Below are 15,868 nucleotides of genomic sequence, written 5' to 3'. Positions count from 1 at the left end.
TGAGTCTGGTTTTGTTTTAAGATCAAGAGTTTTTTTTTGTCCAATTTTTTTTTTCTCTGGGAGTGTAAGAGTTCTACTTCTTGGATTTGGGTTCTTTAACAGAGTGCTTTGACTTGTAAGTTTCTGTTGTAAACCATCTGGCTGTTAGTTTTTTTAATGGGCATTAGAAGCACATTAATTTAGAAAAATTTTCTAAGAGTTATTTGAATGATTCAGGTTATCCAAATGCTTTTTCCAGATCATGTAATAAAGGAGGTGAAATTAATGCTGATTGGTTTCAGACTCATCTCTGTTATATTTGACCCCGCCCCTTATCCCTTAGAACATTATTCTAAATTGTATTTCTAATTCCTGTTAAAAAAACGAACAAAGCCACAGCCAGTTGGTTTATGAGAAATTTACAAATTAAATTAAAGTGTTGTGTTCATGAACCAAAACTCAAAAAGTAGAATTTTTTTCCCTCCAAGAGAGAAAAAAAAACTTGGACAGAAATGCTCTCTAGACATGATCTTAAAACAAGGCTAAAATCAACACCTCTATTTAAGCAGAAAAAGCCTTCGTCACATGCACACTTCAATCATAGTGAAATTCATCCTCTGCATTTAACCCATCTGAAGCAGTGAACACACACATCCAGAGATTAGATACATTACTCAAGGACATTTCAGCCCAAGGCTGTCCCATGTTAATCTAACCACATGTCTTGGGACTGTGGAGAACACCCAGAGAAAACCCATACAGACACAAGAAAAACATACAAACTTCACACAGAAAATCTTTCACTAGCAATGAATCCAGAACCTTCTTGCTGTGAGACAACAGCGCTAACTACTATACTACCATACTACCTAAGAATCTACTTTTAACATCAGCTTAAAAGTCTCCTCAGAGACCTTCAAAAATTGCCACAGCTGACTATTTTTCAAGTCACCCAGGCAGGGTATTGGGTAAGGTTTTCAACTAGCAATAATCACACCTCAGATAAACCTCATAAGCTATGATATTGCCTCTGCACAAGGATAAAGATCACATCCCCAACAACACATGCCCACATTCACAAAGGGTCTGATCCAAGATGGTAGGTCCAAATACAGCACTCAAGCTATGACATTGCCTCTATACAAGAATATCTTTATTCTTGTATAGAGGCAACGTCATAGCTTGTGAGGTTTATGTGAGAAATGATTGTTACTAATTGAAAGTTTTACTCAATACCCTGTCTAGGTGACTTGAAAAATAGTCAGTTGTGGCAATTTTTGGTGATCTCTACAGACAAACAATAATGGATAAGGCCAAATCTTAGAGTACTCTCACTGAAAAATCAAGCAAGCTAAAAAAAAACCCCACAATATGGTAGTTCTTGCTTGATAAAAAGCTTTTCCAGTTCGTTTCACTTAATAAGGGCATAGAAATAAATGCTGATTGGTTTCAGACATCAAATTATCATATTTGACCCCGCCCTTTTTCTTTGGTTCAGGTACCAAATGAGTTTCAGTTCCTAAATTGTTGAAAAATGGTCTGTCGTCACAAATGTGGATTGTTACTAAAGAAAACATTACGGTGTGATTGAAGTGTTTTACAACCAGGGTTTCTAGAGAGTTTAATAAGCATGTGGAAATGAATATGACCTGTCTCACAGACATCCAGCTGTGGCATTTGACCCCGCCCCTTTTTCTTGGCACTGCAGTATTGGAAGCCTGTTTTTGAATTTAGTTTCATGTAGCTTACTTCAAATATTTTTGTTAACAATTTCTTGAACAAGTTGTTCTCAATCAAACAGCCAGAAGGATCAGTTGTTACATGAGGGATTGAAACCCCGCCCCCTGAGTGCTGTATTTGGACTTACCATCCTGTATCTGGCCCTTTGTGAATGTGGGCATGTGTCGTTGGGGCTATGGTTTTTATTCTTGCGCAGAGGCAATATCATAGCTTATGAGGTTTATCCGAGGCGTGATCATTGCTAGTTGAAAACTTTACCCAATACCCTGCCTGGGTGACTTGAAAGATAGTCAGCTATGGCAATTTTTGGTGGTCTCTGAGGAGACTTTTAAACTTATGTTAAAAATAGATTTGATTGTGTTATGAAATTTGTTTTGGGTGTTATTGGGGTTGGAATTAATGCCCATCAGATAGAACTTTATTAACCCATTTGTCAGAGTTTTCTCAGGGAAAATAAGATTCCAGCAGTCTCATTACGGGACAACAGAGAATAGAAAGTCAATAAAAAGCTTCTAGATAAATTAAATTATTTACATATACAAAAAGAATAAGATATAGGGAAGAGAAGAAGGGGGAGGCAGCAGGAGAGATATTGCATGTTATCCGGTATTACTTATTGTTAGACTAGGCTACTGCTCCTTCCCATCCTCTGTCCTCTTGTTATTCCTCCTCCCCTCCAGACAGGAGTTGTACAGTCTGATGGCGTGAGGGACAAAGGAGTTTTTGAGTCTGTTCGTCCTGCACTTGGGAAGGAGCATTCTGTCACTGAACAGGCTCCTCTGGTTGCTGATGATGGTGTGCAGAGAGTGACTGGCATTGTCCATAATGTTCAATAGTTTGTCCATAGACCTCTTCTCTGCCACCGTCACCAGAGAGTCCAGCTTCATGCAGGCCGCAGAGCCGGCCCGCCTGATCAGTTTGTCCAGCCTGGATGTGTTCTTCTTGGATATGCTGCCCCCCAGCACACCACGGTGTAAAACAGAGCACTGGTGACCACAGACTGATTAGTAAAACACTTTGCGGTGGTGTTTTTAGGTTGTTTTAACTGGAGTTAAGAATGAATGTTAGATTAAGTCAAAGGGGAATGTTAATCAGTGTTATATTTTATCCAAACAGCTTTTCCATATTATTTTGTAAGTGGGGGTGAAGTGAATGGTGATGGGTTACAGACAAACACCTGTCAAATTTGATCCCACTCTTGGTTTTCCCAGAGGTGGGATTGAAGCTTTCTCATACTGGCTTGGTTCAGGTATCTAATGAGATTCAGTTGCTAAATTGTTGAAAAATGTTCTGTTGTCACAAATGTGGATTATTATTAAAGATAACCTTACAGAGTGATTGAAGTGTTTTACAACCAGGGTTTCTAGAGAGTGAAGATGAATATAACCAAAAACATGCAGTTGTGGTTTTTGACCCCGCCCCTTTTCATGGGCCTGCATTAGAAACCCTGCCCCCTGAGTACTGTATTTGGGCTTACCGTCCTGGATCGGGCCCTTTGTGAATGTGGGCATGTGTCATTGGAGAGGGGATCTTTATCTTTGTGCAGAAGCAATATTGTAGTTTGTAAGGTTTATCTGAGGTGTGATCATTGCTAGTTGAAAGCTTTGCCTAATAAACTGCATGGGTGACTTGAGAAATAGTCATCTGTGGCAATTTTTGGGGTGTTAAGACTTTTAAACTAATGTTAAGCAGTAGGTCAGATACAGGTAATTAACTTTGTCTTGTTTTAAGTTTGTGTATCTGGGGTATTTCTGTTCATGTTGGAGTTTTTTTTCTTCCTCTTGGAGTGAAAAAGTTCTGCTTCTTGGATTTTGGTTTTTTAACAGAACACAGGTGTTGAAAATAGATGGGATGTGAGTGGTAAGTCTTGTCTTGTTTTAAGATTGTGCATGGGGAGTATTTATTATCAGCGTTTGGCTGTTTTTTTTCCTTTTAGAGTGAAAAGATTTGCTTTTTGAATTTTAGTTCATGAACACAACACTTTGATTTGTAATTTTTTTATAAACTGTTTGGCTGTGTTAGTTTGTTTTTTAATGGGAATTAGAAGCACATTAATTTAGAATAATTTTCAAAGGGATATTTGAATGATGTATGTTATCCAAACACCTTTTCTAGATCATGTAATAAAGGCAATGTACTTAATGCTGATTGGTTTCAGACTCATCCCCATTATATTTGACCCCGTCCCTTTTCTTCCCACCAGAAGTGAGTGAAACTTTCCTCATCATGGCTTGGTTCAGGTCTGTAATGCGTTTTAGTTGATAAATTGTTGAAAAATGCTCTGTCACCACAGATGTGTACTATTTCTAAGGAAAATGTTTATGCTGTAATTGAAGTGGAGTTTGTTTTACAACCAGGAGTTGCTTGATCAGACAAAAAAATAAAAGAACTGAAACACTCCATATTGAGGGCATGGTGGTGTAGTGGTTGGCGCTGTTGCCTCACAGCAAGAAGGTCTGGGTTCGAGCCCCGTGGACGGCGAGAGCCTTTCTGTGTGGAGTTTGCATGTTCTCCCCGTGTGCACGTGGGTTTCCTCTGGGTGCTCCGGTTTCCCCCACAGTCCAAAGACATGCAGGTTAGGTTAACTGGTGACTCTAAATTGAGCGTAGGTGTGAATGTGAGTGTGAATGGTTGTCTGTGTCTATGTGTCAGCCCTGTGATGACCTGGCGACTTGTCCAGGGTGTACCCCGCCTTTCGCCCGTAGTCAGCTGGGATAGGCTCCAGCTTGCCTGCGACCCTGTAGAACAGGATAAAGCGGCTACAGATAATGAGATGAATGAGACATTTTCATTAGATGCATGACAGTCTAAATATTAAAACAGTATTATTTTTATAGTATAGTTTTATAGTATAATATAAAAATATTATTTTTATATAGTAATATTTTTACTATATTAAAATAATCTAAATCATTTGATAACATTAAGGAAGCAGCCCAATTCTCACGTATCAATCAAGAACTTGAATAAAATATCACAACAAAAAATTTGAGAGGCATATGTAATTAAGAATTTAATTTTTTAAAACAAGGTAATATTTGTACTGGACAGGTTTTACACTCAAAGTAAAATTGTATGACATTTTAATGGACAAAAATGATTTTGATTTCAAGGTGAGAGTATGTTACACTGTCCTGTGTTCCCTTCAGCCATCTTTCTTCAACAAACATCTATTCTCCCCTTTACCAATAAATGGTAGACTTGACATATCATTACACCTTCCCTCTTAAGAAATAAACCATCCATCCATCCATTATCTGTAGCCCCTTATCCTGTTCTACAGGGTTGCAGACAAGCTGGAGCCTATGGGCGAGAGGCAGGGTACACCCTGGACAAGTCACTAAGTCATTGCAGGCCTCATTGCAGTCACTCGTATTCACAACCATGGTCAATTTAGAGCCACCAGTTAATCTAACCTGCATGCCTTTAGACTGTGGGGGAACCCACACATGGAGTTTGCATGGAAAACATGCAAACTCCACAAAAAAAGGCCCTTGCTAGTCACTGGGCTTGAACCCAGGACTTTCTTGCTGTGGGGCGATACTACTAACCACTATGCTACTGTACTACCCCATGAAATAAACCACTATTAAAAAAATACTTTACAAACCACTGAACCTGTAAACATAGAGGGTCCATAATAATATGGACATCACCATCAGATCCCATCCGTATAAAGTCAGTGTCTTTCAATAATAGACATGAGAGTCTGAACCATGAGACTGAACAATGCCCTGGCTAAAGCGTAAGCCACAAATATTTCCTTTCTCAGCTTGTAGATAACATTCAATAAGGTTTTAATTTCAGTAGTTTTCTAGTTTAAGCACTTCCAATGGGCTTTTTGAAGATTGGCGCCAGTAGTTTGTGATCTGTCTCAACATCTGACTGTTTGCTATCTATAAACTGATAAAACCTTTAGCAGTCAAACACAATGGGAAACATTAATTGTGTGATGGCGTGTAAAGTCTAAGCTATCTCAAAAACCTGGCTGTAAATCAACCTCCACTTCAATTACAGCATAAACAGTTTCCTTTACAAATAATACACATCTGTAGTGACAGAGCACTTTTCAACAATTTACCAACTAAAATGCATTACAGACCTGAACCAAGCCATGATGAGGAAAGTTTCACTCACTTCTGGTGGGAAGAAAAGGGGCGGGGTCAAATATAATGGGGATGAGTCTGAAACCAATTAGCATTAATTTCACCGCATTTATTATATGATCTGGAAAAAGTGTTTGGATAGAATGAATCATTCAAATATCCCTTAAAACATTATTCAAAATTAACATGCATCTAATTCCTATTAAAAAACAAACTAACAAAGCCACAGTCAGTTGGTTTACAAGAAATTTAGAAATTAAAGTGTTCTCTTAAAGACCAAAATCCAAGAAGCAGAACTTTTTTGCTCCAAATGAAAAAAACCCAACATAACCAGAGATATTCCACATACATGATCTTAAAGGTCCCATGGCATGAAATTTTCACTTTCTGAGGTTTTTTAACGTTAAAATGAGTTCCTCTGACCTTCTTAAGTCACCCCAGTGGCTAGAAATGTCATAATGTGTAAACCAAACTATGCCCACCCTTTGTCAACATTTGAGAATAGCGCGTCAAAATGGCGCGTTGATAGGCTCTTCCCTTTACTATGTCAGCAAGGGAGATGATCCCCACGCCCCCCCTGGATTCCCACCCACTGTATGGATTGCCCACCCAGCTCAAAAGTTGCCACCATAGATACGTCACTTCAATTTTGTAGTGAGGAGACCATAGAGGACACAACAACATGGCACCACCTAAGCGAGCGAAACATGGAAATTGCACTGTACATAGATGTGAGAACACAGAAAAGAGTCTGTTTTTACTGCCGACGGGAGAGCCCCTGAAGACGCAGTGGCTTAATTTTATTTACTCCAATAATATGCCGTCGAGTCTGCCTAAGACGGTGTATGTTTGTCGGAAGCATTTTCCTGAGGAATGTTTCCACAACTTGGGACAGTACAGGGCAGGTTTTGCACATCAACTGTCACTGAAGCCTGGGTCCGTACCAAGCATCCCTGCCGCATCAGCAACAAACACCGAACAAGTAAGTGTATAACTGTTAAGTCGTTTTGCTGTGTTTTAAAATCGGTGCGTTAGCCTTGCAATGGCTACATTAGCTGTGCAGCTAACCGCTTCCTGCAGTTAGCCAGGTAATCTGCGCTACAAAACCAAAAAGCATGCAGCATGCTCTGTTAAACTGAGTTTAGTCTGGAAATTGACTGTAACTTATGAGCTTATGTTTAACTATTGCTCCACAATGCATGTCTTCTGTTGGATAAGTGATATGTTGCTGTAGTTGCTGCTTCTATCCTCTTTGGTTATGGAGTGCGTGTTCAAGCCTAGGGTATTATACGTTCGTAAACGACCACGCCGAACACTCTCACTCTCTGTTCTCTGTGTCACGTTGAGTTTACGAAAGGAGTCCGAGGGAGAACAGGGTTTTGTCTTAGCAGCGTGGCTACAGGCGCTGATAGCAGCGAGTATGTGTGTGCATGCAAACACTATACTACTATACTATACTACTAGTGTTGTACACACATTTTCCCACTCCCTTATTTAGACTTGTGAAGGAACCTGATTAGTGGTCATTTCTTCTTATGTATTTCTCATATTTATTTTTGTGTGTCCATAATTTTCTGGTCAAGCCCTGCCCTCTACTCTTCCCCACCTCCATGCTTTTCATTAGCAAAATGATGCACTGGAAAAAGCACTGAAATGGGGCTTTCTTCCAGGAGGCTATATCTACGTGCCAAGGGTTCATTTTGAGAAAGGCTGTGGATATAACATCCGGAAACCTCCCCAAGCCTATTTAAAGCATCAACAAACCACCATTCTATGGGTCCTTTAAAACAAGACCAAATTTATTACCAGTATCTAATCTACTTTTTAATACTAATTTAAAAGCCTCCTCAGAGATCTTTAAAAACTACCACAGGTGATTATTTTCCAAATCATCCAGGTAGAGTATCAACTAAAGTTTTCAACCAGCAATAACCACACCTCAGATGAATCTTATAGCTATGATATTACCTCTGCACAAGAATAAAGATCCTATCCCCAACAACACATGCCCACATTCACAAAGGGCCCGATCCAGGATGGTAAGTCCAAATACAGCACTCGGGGCAGGGTTTCTAATGCAGGCCCAAAGAAAGGGGCAGGGTCAAATACCACAACTGGATTTCATCTTATCTCATCTCATTATCTTTAGCCGCTTTATCCTGTTCTACAGGGTCGCAGGCAAGCTGGAGCCTATCCCAGCTGACTACGGGCGAAAGGCGGGGTACACCCTGGACAAGTCGCCAGGTCATCACAGGGCTGACACATAGACACAGACAACCATTCACACTCACATTCACACCTACGCTCAATTTAGAGTCACCAGTTAACCTAACCTGCATGTCTTTGGACTGTGGGGGAAACCGGAGCACCCGGAGGAAACCCACGCGGACACGGGGAGAACATGCAAACTCCGCACAGAAAGGCCCTCGCCGGCCACGGGGCTCGAACCCGGACCTTCTTGCTGTGAGGCGACAGCGCTAACCACTACACCACTGTGCCGCCCACAACTGGATTTATTTGGTTATGTTCATCTTCATGCACTTATTAAAATCTCTAGAAACCCTGGTTGTAAAACACTTCAATCACTCTGTAAGGTTATCTTTAATAATAATCCACGTTTGTGACGACAGAACATTTTTCAACAATTTAGCAACTGAATCTCATTAGATACCTGAACCAAGCCAGTATGAGAAAGCTTCAATCCCACCTCTGGGAAAACCAAGAGTGGGATCAAATTTGACAGGTGTTTGTCTGTAACCCATCACCATTCACTTCACCCCCACTTACAAAATAATATGGAAAAGCTCATCCCATTCTCATTATCTCTAGCCGCTTTATCCTTCTACAGGGTCGCAGGCAAGCTGGAGCCTATCCACAGTGCCCAATCACTGCCTCTGAATTCACATATTCAGAATAATCAAGCATATCCAAAACTAATCTTATGTTAATACTTCTGTGTCTGTTAGTCATGAAGCCTGTTAATTTTATCCAAGGTCTTTTTAGACATCTGGCAAAAAACAAGTGCAAATAATTTGTAATCTCTATTTAAAAGGGTGATCAGTCTCCGATTTTCTATAAACAGAGAATCTTTGTTTGGTTTGGGTATTAAGACAATTAATCCTTGTTTCATTGTTGTTGTCATTTCTTTTTTAGCAATGCATTTCTGTTCATAAGCAGAGTTTCAATAATATCCCAGAAAAATAAATAAACCTCAAGGGATAAACCATTAGTCAAAGATATTTATTGGCTTTTCCTATGTTTCAGTGGATCTAGGAATTAATTGCTCAAGATGGACTTACCACATTTCTTTTAAAATTGACAAAAGCTAAATTAATAAGCCTCACATTACTCTGACACAAAATTTGAGAGTAGAATGAGCTCTACTGCTTATAACTGATCTATTCTTGATACCAGTCTAAAAGTCTCCTCAGAGACCACCAAAAATTGCCATAGCTGACTATTTTTCAAGTCATCTAGACGGGGTATTGGGTAAAGTTTTCAACTAGCAATGATCACGCCTCAGATAAACTTCATAAGCTATGATATTGCCTCAGCGCAAGGATAAAGATCACATCCCCAACAGCACATGCCCACATTCACAAAGGGCCTGATACAGGATGGTAAGTCCAAATACAGCACTCAGGGGGCGGGGTTTCAATTCCTCATGTAACAACTGATCCTTCTGGCTGTTTGATTGAGAACAACTTGTTCAAGAAATTGTTAACAAAAATATTTGAAGTAAGCTACATGAAACTAAATTCAAAAACAGGCTTCCAATACTGCAGTGCCAAGAAAAAGGGGCGGGGTCAAATACCACAGCTGGATGTCTGTGAGACAGGTCATATTCATTTCCACATGCTTATTAAACTCTCTAGAAACCCTGGTTGTAAAACACTTCAATCACACCGTAAAGTTTTCTTTAGTAACAATCCACATTTGTGACGACAGACCGTTTTTCAACAATTTAGGAACTGAAACTCATTTGGTACCTGAACCAAAGAAAAAGGGCGGGGTCAAATATGATAATTTGATGTCTGAAACCAATCAGCATTTATTTCCATGCCCTTATTAAGTAAAATGATCTGGAAAAGCCTTTTGTCAAACAAGGACTGCCATATTGTTGTTGTATTTTTTTGTGCTGGCTCTTTGAGGTTGCTTGATTTTTCAGTGAGAGTGCTCTGAGATTTAGCCTTACCCATTATTGTTTGTCTGCAGTTTAATTACCTAAGCCCTTTTGGTTTGCTTTGGGTTTGTTTGTGTTCTTGTAAGTACAATTGCACTTACAAGTAGACCCTTTCTTTTTTTTCCTTTTAAAGGTGGCACAGTGGTGTAGTGGTTAGCACTGTCGCCTCACAGCAAGAAGGTTCCGGGTTCGAGCCCTGTGGCCGGCGAGGGCCTTTCTGTGCGGAGTTTGCATGTTGTCCGCGTGGGTTTCCTCCGGGTGCTCCGGTTTCCCCCACAGTCCAAAGACATGCAGGTTAGGTTAACTGGTGACTCTAAATTGACCGTAGGTGTGAATGTGAGCATGAATGGTTGTTTGCTTTGATGTGTCAGCCCTGCAATGACCTGGAGACTTGTCCAGGGTGTACCCCACTTCTCACCCCTGTGGGTTTCATACCGATACAGTTATACCACTACAGTACCGGTATAGTTGCTAGTGTGGACAGGTGTTGCGGTACGAAAGTAGTATCGTATCGGTACAAAATCTCTAGTGTGGACAGGGTATTACTTTTATGTAGCCAATACTTATGTTGACAAGGTTCAAACTTCAAAAGTCTTGGCTAGATATATTTATAGTGTGTTTTTTTACAATATTTGAAGACCTTTGAAAATAGTTTTTTTTGTCTAGTTGTGTTTACACTGAATTTTAATAAAAACTAATTTCATTACATTTACTTTACTCTCATTTTGTTATTTTTGAGGTTTTCTAGAATATCACCATATGTGCCACTTTTGCATAGATGTTTTTAGTTAGATGAAAAACTTAAAATGTCAAGGTGTAGCAGACTGCCTCAAACTGTCTGAAAGGCCCCGGACCTCTAACCTGCATGTCTTTGGACTGTGGGGGAAACCGGAGCACCTGGAGGAAACCCACGCGGACAACATGCAAACTCTGCACAGAAAGCCCCTCGCCGGCCACTGGGCTCAAACCCAGACCTTCTTGCTGTGAGGTGACAGTGCTAACCACTACACCACCCCTCTTTAATTGTATTAAATTAAATACAATTAAATTTTTGCCAGGGTGGTACGGTGGTTAGCACGGTCGCCTCACAGCAAGAAGGTTCCGGGTTCGAACCCAGCAGCTGGCGAGGGCCTTTCTGTGTGGAGTTTGCATGTAGAATAGAATAGAATGCCTTTATTGTCACTATACACATGTACAATGAGATTAAATGCAACTCCAATCACAGTGCAAACAGCATAAAATATGCAGTAAAAAAGAAAAAAAGGGTGCTATGTACAGTGTTGTGTTCCACATTATGGAGTGGGGTATTGCATATTATAAGTATTGCACAGAGAGAGTCCAGGTATTGCACATTATAAGTATAGGGTATTGCACAGGGAGAGTCCGGGTATTGCACATTATAGTATTTCACAGGGAGAGTCCGGGTATTGCACATTATAAGTATTGCACAGAGAGAGACTGGGTATTGCACATTTGTTCTCCCCGTGTCTGCATGGGTTTCCTCCGGGTGCTCCGGTTTCCCCCACAATCCAAAGACATGCAGTTAGGTTGACGTGGTGCGGCCTTGGGTTGAGGTGCCCTTGAGCAAGGGACCGAACCCCTGACTGCTCTCCGGGCGCTCTGGTGTGGCTGCCCACTGCTCTGTGCGTGTGTTCACTGCTTCAGATGGGTTGAGGATGAATTTCACTGTGCTTGAAGCGTGCATGTGACGAATAAAGGTTTATTCTTCTTAAATTTCAAATGGTTTGCAATTAATTGGGATCCACTGTTTTTATCATTTCAACCGCACATCATACCCTCGTCCAGTTGAAAATGTCCTTCAAGCACTTTTCTCCCCAGGAGAATTTTGAAAAGTTGGCAAGTATGATTTTAGGTATAGGGAGGGAAAGTAATCTCATCGCCCCCTACTGGATGCGTTCTAACCTCTATGGCAAAATGAATGGGAATATCTTTTCAAAAAATTACATTTCGGGTTACACTTCAAAGTTAAGACAATGGCTTCCATATGTTGTGCATGTCGGGCAGCTCTATCGATCCTGGTAATCATACTTTATTTTTTCCACCGATTTGAATTGTTTTGAATGTTTTTTAATAAGCTGATCAAAGACTACACGGACCCGACGTCGCGTATGTGACGTCACCGCAAGTCTAGCGCCTTTCCAAATCTGTAGCAGGTAGCGGCCGGCGAGTAGCCTACGGTACATCAACATGCCAATTTGTATAGAGAGCGTGCACGTGACGTCACGAGGTCACGTGATATTTGTTTATCTGCCATCTTGGACGGCAAAGCCGCGCATAGAACTTAGATGAACCCGTTCTAATTATCAAGTGTGTGGGAGTAGATCTTTCGAGAATGGTTATATCTTGTTCAGCATTTGGTTGTACCAATAGACAGGGCCAAAAGGAGGGCCTGTCATTTTATAGATTCCCCGCAGACGAGGAGAGACGCGCAAAATGGGTGTCCGCTGTGCGAAGAGAAAACTGGTACCCCAGTTCTACCAGCCGAATTTGTAGTGAACACTTCATATCAGGTAGGTGTAATCTTCTAATTCAGTACTCCTAGTACATCTGTTAAGTTGATTTTCGGATTGAATGATAACTGCAAACTTAGAAACTAGACAGAACAGTGTTTGTGGCCGTCAGTCCACTTGATCTCTAACGTTTAAAATGGCTATGCCTAGCCCTACTACCCTGGCCTAGTCTATGACAATGTTTTATCTTTTTGGCTCATATATGCCTTTGAAAGGCCAATCCATAGTAGGGATGGCGAAAACAAAAAAAAAATCTTGACCAACCACCGAGCCTCATTAGCCGGTTAAAGTCGGTTAACCTATGAGTTTAAACAGGGATGCAAATGGCGGATGCCGCCTTTTTCACGGCTGAATCGCGCAGATCAGATTTTTTTTGGGGGGGGGGGCGTTGGAGTGTCTGAATAATTTCATCAAAGTAAATTTAAAATTACTCATCTCATTATCTGTAGCCGCTTTATCCTTCTACAGGGTTGCAGGCAAGCTGGAGCCTATCCCAGCTGACTATGGGCGAAAGGCGGGGTACACCCTGGACAAGTCGCCAGGTCATCACAGGGCTGACACATAGACACAGACAACCATTCACACTCACACCTACGGTCAATTTAGAGTCACCAGTTAACCTAACCTGCATGTCTTTGGACTGTGGGGGAAACCGGAGCACCCAGAGGAAACCCACGCGGACACGGGGAGAACATGCAAACTCCGCACAGAAAGGCCCTCGCCGGCCACGGGGCTCGAACCCGGACCTTCTTGCTGTGAGGCGACAGCGCTAACCACTGCACCACCGTGCTGCCATGGATAAATATTTGAAAAGAAAAAGTACACAATCCAAACTGGGTCCTGGAGAAAATTCTGACCCAGATGAAGGCCCTAGTATGAGTAGAGGTCAGAAGAAAGCAAAAAAAGTGATTTTCCACAACCTATCTATGCGAGCTGGGCTTTTCAAGCATGACTGCTATAAAAACTAAAAAAGGAGAGTGACTCAGAGCTGTTGAGGAAGATCTTCATGTGTGTCTTTCTTCAATTCCTGTGAGTATATCAGCTTTGTGTTCAACTAAACAGGCCCAGGTTTCACACTAAGTAAGTAAATTGTGAGTAAATTGAGACTAGATGATCATTATATTTTATTATATATACACTTTTTGTGACATTTTTGTTTGGTGGTGTGCCGTGGGATTTTTCGAATGTAAAATATGTGCCGTGGCTCAAGAAAGGTTGGGAAACACTGGACTAGGAGACCAAATCTGGCCACTGGGAGACCATTTGGTCTCCCAGTAACTACGTTAAAAATGTCACTTAAGCTCATATGTGAGTCAAGGCAGGTGAGCGAATAATTTTGGCAATATAGTGTGTTTTTTTATGGAATCAATTTTGTGCCAAAATGTTCATACAATACTTTTGAAATATCAAACAAAAACGACAAATAAAAATACAAAAAAAAGTCAATTTTTTAGACTGGCAAACAAATTATTCGTGTAATCGTGCAAAATATCAGTCTATTACTCTTCAGAAACCTTTTATTTTTGTTCCGCGTCTTTCTCAGTTTTGTTTGATGTAATTTATTTTGGTTGCGATTCCAGCTTTCTCGTTTGCGCTCTCTGACTTTTTGCTTGCAGTTTTGGCACAAACTTCACGTGTGGGTGGGCTGTCCAGGAATGCATTCCCATTGGCTAACTTGTGTTTGACTGACAGCTACGCTCAGCGATTCCCCCGGAGGCTGTTGGGGCCATTTCCTACTCGGATTCTGGCGGACTGTTTGACGAGTGACCGATCCATTGACGGTAAACAAGGATCGAGTGGACTTCAGTGGCGACTATGATATTGAATTAATTCAACAAAGTGTAAGTGTGGGACAAATGTGTTGTATGTGTTGCAGTAGTACACATTATGCAGGCATGTTTAACGTTAGCAAGACAGCTATTATATTGGGTAGTGGAGCTAAGGCTAACATTTGACTTGCCACGAAACACCTGCATAATGTGTACTACTGCAACACACACAACACATTTGTCCCGTACTTACACTTTGTTGAATTAATTCAATATCATAGTCGCCACTAAAGTCCACTCGATCCTTGTTTACCGTCAATGGATCAGTCACTCGTCAAACAGTCCGCCAAAATCCGAGTAGGGAATGGCTGAGCGTAGCTGTCAGTCAAACACAAGTTAGCCAATGGGAATGCATTCCTGGACAGCCCACCCACACGTGAAGTTTGTGCCAAAACTGCAAGCAAAAAGTCGGGGAGCGCAAACGAGAGAGCTGGAATCGCAACTAAAATAAATTACGTCAAAGAAAACCGAGAAAGACACAGAACAAAAATAAAAGGTTTCTGAAGAGTAATAGACTGATATTTTGCACGATTACACAAATCATTTGTTTGCCAGTCTAAAAAAATTGACTTTTTTTATTTTGATTTGTCGTTTTTGTTTGATATTTCAAAAGTATTGTATGAACATTTTGGCACAAAATTGATTCCATATTTTTTAGGGGTGTCATACATGTCAACCTTTGGTCAATCAAACCTGTATATGTTAGGACTGGGACTGTTTTGGCCTCTAGAGGCCGCTGTTTTTTCCTTTTCGGGTCATGTTTGTTTTGGCCTCTAGAGGTCACCACTGTGTTCTGTGTTTTGTTTTTGTCTTATTGCCTGTTTCCTGCCCCGCCCTGTCCTTAATTAGTTTGTGTATTTATACCCCTGAGTTCAGTCCTCTTGTTATGGAGTCTTTGTGCTGTTATGTTTAGCTCCAGGGTCCTCTGTACTGTGTTCCTTGTCTTTTTGGTTTTGCACTTTGCTTTGCTTTTTGGACCTAGTATTTACTGTGTTTTTGGATCTTCTGAGCGTTGGCATTTTTGCCTTTTCTTTTCTGGTTTTTTGGCTTTTGTTTTGTACTTTTGGATATTTTATTTTTCCCTTTGTCTTCTCAGCTTTGGATTATACTTTGTTTCTTTTGCCCTGGATTGTATAGTGTATGTAGTATAAATAAACTGTTTTTTTTTCTACTTTTGCTTCACGCCTCTGCACTTGAGTCATTCCCCTGGTGGCCTAGTGGGGGTTTGCTGGATCATTACACCAGCAACCCGGGTTTGATTCCCAGCAAAACCCTAACAGTATAACCAACCTCCAATATCTGTTTAAGATGCAAATTAAAATAATTTACCTAAAATTTGAATGATAATTAACAATGATATATCCCAGTTACTTTTTATTCAATATTAATAACAAACCTTCAGAATGAATACAAAGCTCCAATGTTTGACAAAAACAGTGTTATCAGCGTAGTTACGAAGGAAATACTTCATTGTTTGGAGACAGGTTTCACCGAGTGGCT

At 40.7% G+C, this 15,868-nt stretch overlaps 6 non-coding genes across 6 annotated transcripts; 3 read left to right on the top strand and 3 right to left on the bottom strand.

Annotated features, from left to right (window-relative positions):
• Positions 1-880: 880 nt before the first annotated feature.
• LOC132882303 (U4 spliceosomal RNA) lies at positions 881-1,021 on the bottom strand. The gene has a single exon (XR_009654171.1). It is a non-coding gene; the product is annotated as a U4 spliceosomal RNA (small nuclear RNA).
• Positions 1,022-1,134: 113 nt separating this feature from the next.
• Positions 1,135-1,275, top strand: LOC132882324 (U4 spliceosomal RNA). The gene has a single exon (XR_009654192.1). It is a non-coding gene; the product is annotated as a U4 spliceosomal RNA (small nuclear RNA).
• Positions 1,276-1,903: 628 nt separating this feature from the next.
• LOC132882301 (U4 spliceosomal RNA) lies at positions 1,904-2,044 on the top strand. The gene has a single exon (XR_009654168.1). It is a non-coding gene; the product is annotated as a U4 spliceosomal RNA (small nuclear RNA).
• A 1,209-nt stretch (positions 2,045-3,253) lies between these two features.
• On the top strand, positions 3,254-3,390 carry LOC132882319 (U4 spliceosomal RNA). The gene has a single exon (XR_009654186.1). It is a non-coding gene; the product is annotated as a U4 spliceosomal RNA (small nuclear RNA).
• A 4,277-nt stretch (positions 3,391-7,667) lies between these two features.
• Positions 7,668-7,807, bottom strand: LOC132882314 (U4 spliceosomal RNA). Its single transcript, XR_009654184.1, has one exon. It is a non-coding gene; the product is annotated as a U4 spliceosomal RNA (small nuclear RNA).
• Positions 7,808-9,247: 1,440 nt separating this feature from the next.
• LOC132882297 (U4 spliceosomal RNA) lies at positions 9,248-9,388 on the bottom strand. Its single transcript, XR_009654164.1, has one exon. It is a non-coding gene; the product is annotated as a U4 spliceosomal RNA (small nuclear RNA).
• Positions 9,389-15,868: the final 6,480 nt, after the last annotated feature.

This window comes from Neoarius graeffei, chromosome 2 (assembly GCF_027579695.1).
Source record: "Neoarius graeffei isolate fNeoGra1 chromosome 2, fNeoGra1.pri, whole genome shotgun sequence".
Taxonomy (NCBI): Eukaryota; Metazoa; Chordata; class Actinopteri; order Siluriformes; family Ariidae; genus Neoarius; species Neoarius graeffei.
This window is presented reverse-complemented; position numbering and strand designations above follow the sequence as displayed.